General features: G+C 42.3%; 2 non-coding genes across 2 annotated transcripts; both read right to left on the reverse strand.

The window, feature by feature from the left end:
• Window positions 1–7796: 7796 nt before the first annotated feature.
• LOC140317060 (U2 spliceosomal RNA) lies at window positions 7797–7980 on the reverse strand. Its single transcript, XR_011917410.1, has one exon. It is a non-coding gene; the product is annotated as a U2 spliceosomal RNA (small nuclear RNA).
• A 308-nt stretch (window positions 7981–8288) lies between these two features.
• Window positions 8289–8402, reverse strand: LOC140317370 (U5 spliceosomal RNA). Its single transcript, XR_011917690.1, has one exon. It is a non-coding gene; the product is annotated as a U5 spliceosomal RNA (small nuclear RNA).
• Between the last annotated feature and the right edge of the window lie 5423 nt (window positions 8403–13825).

Here is a 13825-nt window from a genome sequence, read left to right on the forward strand (position 1 = left end):
TTTTCTTACCCATTTTTCAGTAATTATGGGTAGACATTCACCCCTTCTTGCAGCTGAACACCTCCTCTCCTGCTTATGATCATGTGCAGTTTGATATTCGAAAATTTTCTTTCATGTTTTCTAGCAATTATTGATGGACATTCAGACTGTCTTGAAGCTGAACACCGTCTTGAAGCTGAACACCTCCGCTCCCACTTTTGATGGTGTATAGTCGGGCTTTCGAGCCTTTTCTTCCCCGGTTTTTACAAATTATGGTTGGACATTCAGACCTTCTTGCGGCCGAAAACCTCCACTCCCTCTTTTGATCATACATTGTCGGGCATTCGCACCTTTTCTTACCCGCTTTTTACAAACCATGGTCGGACTTTCACACCTTCTTGTAGCCGAACAACTCCGCTCCCGCTATTGATTGTGTACAGTCGGGTATTTTAACCTTTTCTTACCCGCTTTTTACCAACTATTGTTGGACATTCACACCGTCTTACAGCGGAACACCTCCGCTCCCTCTTTTGATGGTGTATGTTCGGGCACTCGAACCTTTTCTTACCCGCTTTTTACAAACTATGGTCAGACATTCAAACCTTCTTGTAGCCGAACACATCCACTCCTGCTTTTGATGATGGGTATTCAAACCTACTTGTTGCCCGCTTTTCATTAATTATGGGTGGACATACACACCTTGTCGCAGCCAAACACCTCCGCTCCCTGTTTTGATCATGTATGATTGGACATTCGCACCTTTTCTCACCCGCTTTTTACTATGGTCGGCCATTCACAGCTTCCTCTCCACCATACTTGTATGGTGGGATATTCGCACCCACTTGCATCCGAAGACCTCCGCCCCCACTTTTGTTGATATTTAGTCGGTCATTCGCAGCTTACCCGCTTTTGGCAAACTATGGCCTTCTTGCAGCCAAACACCTCTGATCTCGTTTTTGATGATGTAAGGTTGGGCATTCAGACCTTGCTTCACCTGCTTTTTACCAAATATAGTCGAACAGTCACACCTTCTTGCAGCCGAACACTTCTGCTCCACCTTTTAGTGTTCTATGGGGTATTCACACCTTTTTTTTCACCGCATTTTATTGATTATGGTTGGAAATTCTCACCCACTCTTATCCGAAGACCTCTCCTCCTGCTTTTGTTAATATATAGTCGGCCATTCAAACCTTTTCTTACCCGCTTTTTACAAATTATGGTCGAACATTCACACCTACTTGCAGCCGAACACCTCCGCTCCCGCTTTTGATGGTGTATAGTCGGGCTTTCGAGCCTTTTCTTCCCCGGTTTTTACAAATTATGGTTGTACATTCAGACCTTGCAGCCGAAAACCTCCGCTCCCTCATTTGATCATACATTGTCAGGCATTCGCACCTTGTCTTACCCGCTTTTTATAAACTTTAGTCAGACATTCACACCTTGCAGCTGAACCACCTCCGCTCCCTGTTTTGATAATGTATGGTCTGGCAATACTACCTTTTCTTACCGGTTTGTGAGTAATTATGGCTGGACATTCACACCTACTTGCAGCCGAACAACACTTTTCCCGCTTTTGATGATGTATGGTCCGGCATTCTAGTCTTTTCTAACACATTTTTCAGCAATTATGGTTTGACATTCACAACTACTCACAGCCGAACACTTCCGCTCCCGCTTTTGATTATGTTTGGTTGGATATTCGAAACTTTTCTTCACTGCTTTTTACAAACTTTGGTCGGACATTCACACCTTCTTGCAGCCGAACACCTCCGCTTCCGCTTTTGATGGTATATATTCGGGCATTCGAACCTTTTCTTACCCGCTTTTTACAAACCATGGTCGGACTTTCACACCTTCTTGTAGCCGAACAACTCCGCTCCCGCTATTGATTGTGTACAGTCGGGTATTTTAACCTTTTCTTACCCGCTTTATACCAACTATTGTTGGACATTCACACCGTCTTACAGCGGAACACCTCCGCTCCCTCTTTTGATGGTGTATGTTCGGGCATTCGAACCTTTTCTTACCCGCATTTTACGAACTATGGTCGGACATTCAAACCTTCTTTTAGCAAAACACATCCACTCCTGCTTTTGATGATGTATGGTTGAGCATTCGCACCTTTTCTTACCCATTTTTTACAAACTATGGTCGGACATTCACACCTTCTTGCAGCTGAACACCTCCTCTCCCGCTTATGATGATGTGTGGTTTGATATTCGAAAATTTTCTTTCATGTTTTCTAGGAATTATTGATGGACATTCAGACCTTTTTGCAGCTGAACACCTCCGCTCCCGCTTTTGATGATGTATAGTCGGGCTTTCGAGCCTTTTCTTCCCCGGTTTTTACATAATTATTGTTGGACATTCAGACCTTCTTGCAGCCGAAAACCTCCGCTCCCTCTTTTGATCATACATTGTCGGGCATTCGCACCTTCTCTTACCCGCTTTTTACAAACCAGGGTCTGACTTTCACACCTTTTAGTAGCCGAACAACTCCGCTCCCGCTATTGATTGTGTACAGTCGGGTATTTTCACCTTTTCTTACCCGCTTTTTACCAACTATGGTCAGACATTCACACCTTCTTACAGTGGAACACCTCCGCTCCCTCTTTTGATGGTGTATGTTCGGGCATTCGAAACTTTTCTTACCCGTTTTTTACAAACTATGGTCGGACATTAAAACCTTCTTGTAGCCGAACACATCCACTCCTGCTTTTGATGATGTATGGTTGGGCATTCGTACCTTTTCTTACCCATTTTGCAGTAATTATGGGTGGACATTCACACCTTTTTGCATTTTAACACCTCCTCTCCCGCTTATGATCATGTGCGGTTTGATATTAGAAAATTCTCTTCCATGTTTTCTAGCAATTATTGATGGACATTCAGACCTTCTTGCAGCTGAACACCTCCGCTCCAGCTGTTGATGGTGTATAGTCGGGCTTTCGAGCCTTTTCTTCCCCGATTTTTACAAATTATGGATGGACATTCAGACCTTCTTTCAGCCGAAAACCTCCGCTCCCTTTTTTGATCTTACATTGTCGGGCATTCGCACCTTTTCTTACCCACTTTTTACAATTCATGGTCGGACTTTCACACCTTTTAGTAGCGGAACAACTCTGCTCCCGCTATTGATTGTGTACAATAGGGTATTTTAACCTTTTCTTACCTGCTTTTTGCCAATTATGGTTGGACATTCACACCTTCTTACAGCGGAACACCTCCGCTCCCTCCTTTGATGGTGTATGTTCGGGCATTCAAACCTTTTCTTACCCGCTTTTTACAAACTATGGTCAGACATTCAAACCTTCTTGTAGCCGAACACATCCACTCCTGCTTTTGATGATGGGTATTCAAACCTACTTGTTGCCCGCTTTTCATTAATTATGGGTGGACATACACACCTTGTCGCAGCCAAACACCTCCGCTCCAGCTGTTGATGGTGTATAGTCGGGCTTTCGAGCCTTTTCTTCCCAGATTTTTACAAAATATGGATGGACATTCAGACCTTGCAGCCGAAAACCTCAGCTCCCTCTTTTGATCATACATTGTCAGGCATTCGCACCTACTTGCAGCCGAATACTTCCGCTCCACCTTTTAGTGATGTATGGTTGGCATTTGCACCTTTTCTTACCCTTTCTTACCCTACTGATTGCTTAAGATGAAGTTGTTTTTTCTGAAACTACAACATTTTTTAAATTGTTGAAACTTGATTTGAAGTGGATAAATAAGGAGGACAAACAGTTTTAAGTCAGGCTGATAGAAGGAATTAATTTTATAGCAAAATCTGTATTTCGTCATATGTCGAGAGATGCTTATTGCTGAAGAAGTTCTTTCTCATTCTACAAAGTACAACGTTGTTTATCGTTGAAACTTGATTAGACATGAATAAATATGAAGGACAAAGCAGTCTTAACTTGGTTAGAGTTAAGGAATTCGTTTTATAGGAGAATCCGAATTCGTGCATAACTCGTAAAATAGAGCTTATTTTCGGATTCCTGAAGAATGAGTCTGGTTCTTTCTCATAATACAAAGTTTGTTGTTTATTGTTGAAACTTCATCAGAAGTGAAGAAATAAATGAATGCCTATCAACAAATGTGGGATCTAAACTCTAGTGCTTCCTCTAAAATAATTTCCTTTCTCAATTTAGAAATGTGTGTGTGTAAGTCACAACACCCGTGACACCAAAACGGCTTTCTTTTCTCTACACTCTGCACTATGAGCACACACACCAAATCAGAAAGGGTTTTTTCTCTCTTTTCTACATTATGGACTGTGGGGACACAAAACCGCTCTCTCTTTTTTTTTTAATCGTGTGCCAGGGCGTTGTCTGACGTATTAGATTGTGCTTAAGATACGAATGGGTTTATCAGTCACATCAGAATCCATACATACTGATCCTCCCGTAATAAAATGGTCGGATCTTATCAAACACACTTTGTTTCTTGTGACAATCAAGTCAGCGAAACAGCGTATACACGTCAAGACACTGAATCAAGTTTGCCACAAGAACTCATAAGTTTGGCAGTATTGCTCTGCCGTCAGCAATCATACATCCATTTTATTTTCGTGAGACATGTGCAGGCACCTGTTCATCTACTGTTCTATCACTATGAATTAGTTTATCTATTATCAATAAGGATACTTCTACAACTACTCTATCAAAGTATGTCCGGACTTCTTACGTTGTCAGTTGCTATATATGAATAAGTGGGTAGCTACTGACAAGCATTAAGCATGTCACACAGCCCAAACATATAACATTTCAGGACACACCACACAGTTAACAACCACAGTGAAGCGTGTCAAAGCCCAAACATGTAACATTCAACAGGACACTTACACAACACATTCAAATCAAACACTCAGACAACATACAAGAACATATACCCCAGCCGGCATTGCTCCCTGCCTATTTTCCTACAGCTCACTATGTGTGCGCACACCTTTATTCACAAACTCTTCAACTTATACTCTTTTACCGAAGCTGCTACAGCTCGATTGGCCGAATACCGAATAATCCTAATTCGGTGAATTTGACATCTGCCTTACATGTAACAGATTAGCGGTTTAGCAGTTTTAATTTAGTTTGAGTGAAGGAATTCATTTTATAGCAAAATCCGAAATCGTGAAGAACTCATGAAAGTAAGCTTATTCTCGGATTCCTGAAACTTTAGATTTGCTCTTTCTTTTACTGCAAAGTACAACGTTGGTTTTTTTGTTTAAATCTTTCAAGACATGGTAAATATGAAGGACAAAGCAGTTTTAACATAGTTTGAGTGAAGGAATTCATTTTATAGATAAAATCCCAAGAGTCTGCTGAGAAAAGAGAGTGAATGCGAAGCAGACTTTAACACGGCTCTGGGAGCGAGCCGAGTGCGGGCTAACCGGGAGAATTGCTTGAAAGAAACGCGACACCGAATGAGCGGTCAGAACAAAGCCTCAATACGGTGTTCCCGTTGTGTTTTTGTTGCTGCCGCTGTTTGCTTTTTCACAAGAGCGCAGCTGTTGAGGGGGGGCCTGGGGGGGCCTGGGTGATGGTGGGTCTCAGGCCCGGGCTGCTGCGACTGGTGTGACCGGGTGGTTTGTTTGTTTGTTTTTTGTTGTTGTTTGTTTGTTTTTTGTAGAGGTCCTCCGGAGTGGGGTTGGGTTGAGTGGGGTGGGGCGGGATGGGTACCTTCTGGGGGTACAGTAGCTCCCAGAATATGGTCGCTGCAGGCCCCGAGCCTGGTGGACATCAGGCCCTCCTGTCCTGTGTTGGCTCCCTGGTAGTGGGGATGCCTATTGCAGCCAGTCCCTGGCTGCCCCCAGTGTATATCCCCATACCCCTCTCCCTTCTGGCCGTGTTAAAGTCTACTTTGCATTCACTCTCTTTTCTCAGCAGACTCTTGGGATTTTATCTATAAAATGAATTCCTTCACTCAAACTATGTTAAAACTGCTTTGTCCTTCATATTTACCATGTCTAGAAAGATTTAAACAAAAAAAAAAACAACGTTGTACTTTGCAGTAAAAGAAAGAGCAAATCTAAAGTTTCAGGAATCTGAGAATAAGCTTACTTTCATGAGTTCTTCACGATTTCGGATTTTGCTATAAAATGAATTCCTTCACTCAAACTAAATTAAAACTGCTAAACCGCTAATCTGTTACATGTAAGGCAGATGTCAAATTCACCGAAATAGGATCTAAGGGTATTCGGCCAATCGAGCTGTAGCAGCTTTGGTAAAAGAGTATAAGTTGAAGAGTTTGTGAATAAAGGTGTGCGCACACATAGTGAGCTGTAGGAAAATAGGCAGGGAGCAATGCCGGCTGGGGTATATGTTCTTGTATGTTGTCTGACTGTTTGATTTGAATGTGTTGTGTAAGTGTCCTGTTGAATGTTACATGTTTGGGCTTTGACACGCTTCACTGTGGTTGTTACTGTGTGGTGTGTCCTGAAATGTTATATGTTTGGGCTGTGTGACATGCTTAATGCTTGTCAGTAGCTACCCACTTATTCATATATAGCAACTGACAACATAAGAAGTCTGGACATACTTTGATAGTAGTTGTAGAAGTATCCTTATTGATAATAGATAAACTAATTCATAGTGATAGAACAGTAGATGAACAGGTGCCTGCACATGTCTCACGAAAATAAAATGGATGTATGATTGCTGACGGCAGAGCAATACTGCCAAACTTATGAGTTCTTGTGGCAAACTTGATTCAGTGTCTTGACGTGTATACGCTGTTTCGCTGACTTGATTGTCACAAGAAACAAAGTGTGTTTGATAAGATCCGACCATTTTATTACGGGAGGATCAGTATGTATGGATTCTGATGTGACTGATAAACCCATTCGTATCTTAAGCACAATCTAATACGTCAGACAACGCCCTGGCACACGATAAAAAAAAAGAGAGAGCGGTTTTGTGTCCCCACAGTCCATAATGTAGAAAAGAGAGAAAAAAGCCTTTCTGATTTGGTGTGTGTGCTCATAGTGCAGAGTGTAGAGAAAAGAAAGCCGTTTTGGTGTCACGGGTGTTGTGACTTACACACACACATTTCTAAATTGAGAAAGGGAATTATTTTAGAGGAAGCACTAGAGTTTAGATCCCACATTTGTTGATAGGCATTCATTTATTTCTTCACTTCTGATAAAAATGATAAGACTGACCTAAAGAATTGGAGGCCCATCACACTTTTAAACTTTGACTGTAAACTTTTTAGCAAGGTTTTAACGACACGGATGTCCTCTGTTTTAGAGGAGGTAATTCACCCAGACCAGGCTTGTGCCATCTCAGAGAGACAACTCACCGACAGCCTCGTACTGATTCGAGACATCATTGATTACGCTAGAGACAGAAACACCCGGCTTGTCATCTTAAATTTAGACTTTGAAAAAGCTTTTGATTGGGTCTCGCATCAATATCTCTTTCAGGTGTTGCAGCCATTGAATAGGGCCCGATTGTTCCTACTTGGTGAGATTTGCTTGGTTGAGACGCTTGCTCCCCCCCCTTGCTCCTCAGCTGACCAAGTAGGAACAATCGGGCCCTATTCGATGGCTGCCTTGTCTTTTACTCTGTGCAAAAGACAAGGCAGCCACAAACACCATGGGAACACCGTATTGAGGCTTTGTTCTGACCACTCATTTGGTGTCGCGTTTCTTTCAAGCAATTCTCCCGGTTAGCCCACACTCGGCTCGCTCCCAGAGCCGTGTTAAAGTCTACTTCGCATTCACTCTCTTTTCTCAGCAGATTAAAAGAAAGTTTCATCTTGGGCTCCCTGAAACTTCCATCCTGCACCGCTGTTTGCTTTTTCACAAGAGCAGAGAAGAGCGCACCGTTCCCAGCGGCACTGCAGTACTGGGTCGATGCTTGGAGTGAACGGAGCAAGCTTCTTTTTCAACTCCTATTCTTAAAAATCCCTTTAATATGTAGTCCTCGTATAGAGGACATATTAAACTGATAAGAACAGATACTACACTTGATCTTAGCCAAAAGGCCGAGAAGCGATAACTGTCCACTGTTTCAGGTCCGAGGGCCCTTGCTGGCACAATGCGCACTTGTAACAGTGTTCTTTTTATGGCCATAGGTGGCCAGAGTGTCACGTTGCACCTCCGCCCACCCGCTGCACTGAGCACTCTTCAGCCCTTTTAAATGGTATAACTTTGCACTCCCGCATGCTCCAGCAAGCACCATTCAAGCAACAACTTTGCACTCCAGCTTCGAACATCGGCACAATCGCAACAAGTAAGGCGACTCTACTCAGAGAAGTCACTCTGCACAGTAACAAGATTTCTTTTGCACAGACAGAAAGGGCTTCACCCGCAAAGGTAAAGCCTGCCAAAAATAGAAACAACTCATTAGTGCTGCTCTCCACGAAAGTCTTTAGTAAAAGGCGAAAGACTTGTATGTTATGAAGAGAAACCAGAGTACGATTATCCGTCACTGCGGGAGCAGGGCATCAGGCTAGTTGCCATAGCCACCTTCCCCATGGTGAGTGTTGCTTGGTTGAAACGCTTGCCCCTGTGCAATCGACAAGGCAGCAACAAAAACACCACGGGAACACCGTATTGAGGCTTTGTTCTGACCGCTCATTCGGTGTCGCGTTTCTTTCAAGCAATTCTCCCGGTTAGCCCACACTCGGCTCGCTCCCAGAGCCGTGTTAAAGTCTACTTTGCATTCACTCTCTTTTCTCAGCAGACTCTTGGGATTTTATCTATAAAATGAATTCCTTCACTCAAACTATGTTAAAACTGCTTTGTCCTTCATATTTACCATGTCTAGAAAGATTTAAACAAAAAAAAAACAACGTTGTACTTTGCAGTAAAAGAAAGAGCAAATCTAAAGTTTCAGGAATCCGAGAATAAGCTTACTTTCATGAGTTCTTCACGATTTCGGATTTTGCTATAAAATGAATTCCTTCACTCAAACTAAATTAAAACTGCTAAACCGCTAATCTGTTACATGTAAGGCAGATGTCAAATTCACCGAAATAGGATCTAAGGGTATTCGGCCAATCGAGCTGTAGCAGCTTTGGTAAAAGAGTATAAGTTGAAGAGTTTGTGAATAAAGGTGTGCGCACACATAGTGTGCTGTACGAAAATAGGCAGGGAGCAATGCCGGCTGGGGTATATGTTCTTGTATGTTGTCTGACTGTTTGATTTGAATGTGTTGTGTAAGTGTCCTGTTGAATGTTACATGTTTGGGCTTTGACACGCTTCACTGTGGTTGTTACTGTGTGGTGTGTCCTGAAATGTTATATGTTTGGGCTGTGTGACATGCTTAATGCTTGTCAGTAGCTACCCACTTATTCATATATAGCAACTGACAACATAAGAAGTCTGGACATACTTTGATAGTAGTTGTAGAAGTATCCTTATTGATAATAGATAAACTAATTCATAGTGATAGAACAGTAGATGAACAGGTGCCTGCACATGTCTCATGAAAATAAAATGGGTGTATGATTGCTGACGGCAGAGCAATACTGCCAAACTTATGAGTTCTTGTGGCAAACTTGATTCAGTGTCTTGACGTGTATACGCTGTTTCGCTGACTTGATTGTCACAAGAAACAAAGTGTGTTTGATAAGATCCGACCATTTTATTACGGGAGGATCAGTATGTATGGATTCTGATGTGACTGATAAACCCATTCGTATCGTAAGCATAATCTAATACGTGAGACAACGCCCTGGCACACAATCAAAAAAAAAAAGAGAGTCCCCACAGTCCATAATGTAGAAAAGAGAGAAAAAAGCCTTTCTGATTTGGTGTGTGTGCTCACAGTGCAGAGTGTAGAGAAAAGAGAGAAAAGAAAGCCGTTTTGGTGTCACGGGTGTTGTGACTTACACACACACATTTCTGAATTGAGAAAGGAAATTATTTTAGAGGAAGCACTAGAGTTTAGATCCCACATTTGTTGATAGGCATTCATTTATTTCTTCACTTCTGATGAAGTTTCAACAATAAACAACAAACTTTGTATCATGAGAAAGAACCAGACTCATTCTTCAGGAATCCGAAAATAAGCTCTATTTTACGAGTTATGCACGAATTCGGATTCTCCTATTAAACGAATTCCTTAACTCTAACCAAGTTAAGACTGCTTTGTCCTTCATATTTATTCATCTCTAATCAAGTTTCAACGATAAACAACGTTGTACTTTGTAGAATGAGAAAGAACTTCTTCAGCAATAAGCATCTCTCGACATATGACGAAATACAGATTTTGCTATAAAATTAATTCCTTCTATCAGCCTGACTTAAAACTGTTTGTCCTCCTTATTTATCCACTTCAAATCAAGTTTCAACAATTAAAAAAATGTTGTAGTTTGAGAAAAAACAACTTAATCTTAAGCAATCAGTAGGGTAAGAAAGGGTAAGAAAAGGTGCAAATGCCAACCATACATCACTAAAAGGTGGAGCGGAAGTATTCGGCTGCAAGTAGGTGCGAATGCCTGACAATGTATGATCAAAAGAGGGAGCGGAGGTTTTCGGCTGCAAGGTCTGAATGTCCAACCATAATTTGTAAAAACCGGGGAAGAAAAGGCTCGAAAGCCCGACTATACACCAACAAAAGCGGGAGCGGAGGTGTTCGGCTGCAAGTAGGTGTGAATGTTCGACCATAATTTGTAAAAAGCGGGTAAGAAAAGGTTCGAATGCCCGACTATATATTAACCAAAGCAGGAGGAGAGGTCTTCGGATAAGAGTGGGTGAGAATTTACAATCATAATCTATAAAATGCGGTGAAAAAAAAGGTGTGAATACCCCATAGAACACTAAAAGGTAGAGCGGAAGTGTTCGGCTGCAAGAAGGTGTGAATGTCTGACCATAGTTTGTAAAAAGCGGGTAAGAAAAGTTTCGAATGCCCGAACATACACCATCAAAGGAGGGAGCGGAGGTGTTCCGCTGTAAGAAGGTGTGAATGTCCGACCATAGTTGGCAAAAAGCAGGTAAGAAAAGGTTAAAATACCCGATTGTACACAATCAATAGCGGGAGCAGAGTTGTTCCGCTACTAAAAGGTGTGAAAGTCCGACCATGGTTTGTAAAAAGCGGGTAAGAAAAGGTGCGAATGCCCGACAATGTATGATCAAAAGAGGGAGTGGAGGTTTTCGGCTGAAACAAGGTCTGAATGTCCATCCATATTTTGTAAAAATCTGGGAAGAAAAGGCTCGAAAGCCCGACTATACACCATCAACAGCTGGAGCGGAGGTGTTCAGCTGCAAGAAGGTCTGAATGTCCATCAATAATTGCTAGAAAACATGGAAGAGAATTTTCGAATATCAAACCGCACATGATCATTAGCGGGAGAGGAGGTGTTCAAATGCAAGAAGGTGTGAATGTCCACCCATAATTACTGCAAAATGGGTAAGAAAAGGTACGAATGCCCAACCATACATGATCCTAACAGGGAGCGGAGGTGTTTGGCTGCGACAAGGTGTGTATGTCCACCCATAATTAATGAAAAGCGGGCAACAAGTAGGTTTAAATACCCATCATCAAAAGCAGGAGTGGATGTGTTCGGCTACAAGAAGGTTTGAATGTCTGACCATAGTTTGTAAAAAGCGGGTAAGAAAAGGTTCGAATGCCCGAACATACACCATCAAAAGAGGGAGCAGAGGTGTTCCGCTGTAAGACGGTGTGAATGTCCAACAATAGTTGGTAAAAAGCGGGTAAGAAAAGGTTAAAATACCCGACTGTACACAATCAATAGCGGGAGCGGAGTTGTTCGGCTACAAGAAGGTGTGAAAGTCCGACCATGGTTTGTAAAAAGCGGGTAAGAAAAGGTGCGAATGCCCGACAATGTATGATCAAAAGAGGGAGTGGAGGTTTTCTGCTGCAAGAAGGTCTGAATGTCCAACAATAATTTTGTAAAAACCGGGGAAGAAAAGGCTCGAAAGCCCGACTATACACCATCAAAAGTGGGAGCGGAGGTGTTCAGCTTCAAGACGGTCTGAATGTCCATCAATAATTGCTAGAAAACATGAAAGAAAATTTTCGAATATCAAACTGCACATGATCATAAGCAGGAGAGGAGGTGTTCAGCTGCAAGAAGGTGTGAATGTTTACCCATAATTACTGAAAAATGGGTAAGAAAAGGTGCGAATGCCTAACCATACATCATCAAAAGAGGGAGCGGAGGTGTTCCGCTGTAAGACGGTGTGAATGTCCAACCATAGATGGTAAAAAGCGGGTAAGAAAAGGATAAATTACCCGACTGTACACAATCAAAAGATGGAGCGGAGTTGTTCAGCTAAGAGAAGGTGTGAAAGTCCGACCTTGGTTTGTAAAAAGCGGGTAAGAAAAGGTTCGTATGCCCGAATATACACCATCAAAAGCGGAAGCGGAGGTGTTCGGCTGCAAGATATTGTGAACGTCCGACCAAAGTTTGTAAAAAGCAGTTAAGAAAAGGTTCGAATATCTAACCAAACATAAGAATGAGTCTTTTCCGCTGTAGAATGCCCGACTATAGACCATCAAATGCGGGAGCGGAGGTGTTCGGCTCTGAGTAGGTGTGAATGTCCGACCATAATTGCTGAACAATGTGTTAGAAAAGGTAAGAATGCTGGACCATACATCATCAAAAGCGGTAGAGGTGGTGTTCGGCTGCAAAAAGGTGTGACTGTTCGACTAAAGTTTGTAAAAAGTGGGTAAGACTAGGTGCGAATGCCTGACAATGTATGATCAAAAGCGGGAGCGGAGGTGTTCAGCTGCAAGAAGGTCTACATGTCCATCAATAATTGCTAGAAAACATGAAAGAAACTTTTCGAAAATCAAACCGCACATGATCATAAGCGGGAGAGGAGGTGTTCAGCTGCAAGAAGGTGTGAATGTCCACCCATAATTCCTGAAAAATGGGCAAAAAAAAGGTGTGAATGCCCAACCATACATCATCAAAAGCAGGAGTGGAAGTGTTCGGCTACAAGAAGGTGTGAACGTCCAACCAAAATATGTAAAAAGAAGTTAAGAAAAGGTTCGAATATCTAACCAAACATAAGAATGAGTCTTTTCCGCTGTAGAATGCCCGACTATAGACCATCAAATGCGGGAGCGGAGGTGTTCGGCTCTGAGTAGGTGTGAATGTCCGACCATAATTGCTGAACAATGTGTTAGAAAAGGTAAGAATGCTGGACCATACATCATCAAAAGCGGTAGAGGTGGTGTTCGGCTGCAAAAAGGTGTGACTGTTCGACTAAAGTTTGTAAAAAGTGGGTAAGACTAGGTGCGAATGCCTGACAATGTATGATCAAAAGCGGGAGCGGAGGTGTTCAGCTGCAAGAAGGTCTACATGTCCATCAATAATTGCTAGAAAACATGAAAGAAACTTTTCGAAAATCAAACCGCACATGATCATAAGCGGGAGAGGAGGTGTTCAGCTGCAAGAAGGTGTGAATGTCCACCCATAATTCCTGAAAAATGGGCAAAAAAAAGGTGTGAATGCCCAACCATACATCATCAAAAGCAGGAGTGGAAGTGTTCGGCTACAAGAAGGTGTGAACGTCCAACCAAAATATGTAAAAAGAAGTTAAGAAAAGGTTCGAATATCCAACCAAACATAATCAAAAGCGGGAGCAGAGCTGTTCGACTGCAAGTAGGTGTGAATGTCAGATCATAATTTGCAAAAAGCTGATGAGAAAGGGTGAGAATGCCCGACTATACATCATCAACTGCGGGAGCGGAGTTGTTCGGCTGTGAGTAGGTGTGAATCTCCGACCATAATTGCTGAAAAATGTGTTAGAAAAGGTAAAAATGCCGGTCCATACATCATCAAAAGCGAGAGAGGTTGTGTTCGGCTGCAAGTAGGTGTGAATGTCCAGCCATAATTACTCACAAACGGGTAAGAAAAGGTAGTA

The sequence above is a fragment of the Leuresthes tenuis genome, unplaced genomic scaffold (assembly GCF_036924035.1).
Source record: "Leuresthes tenuis unplaced genomic scaffold, fLeuTen1.0.hap1 SCAF_10, whole genome shotgun sequence".
Classification (NCBI taxonomy): domain Eukaryota; kingdom Metazoa; phylum Chordata; class Actinopteri; order Atheriniformes; family Atherinopsidae; genus Leuresthes; species Leuresthes tenuis.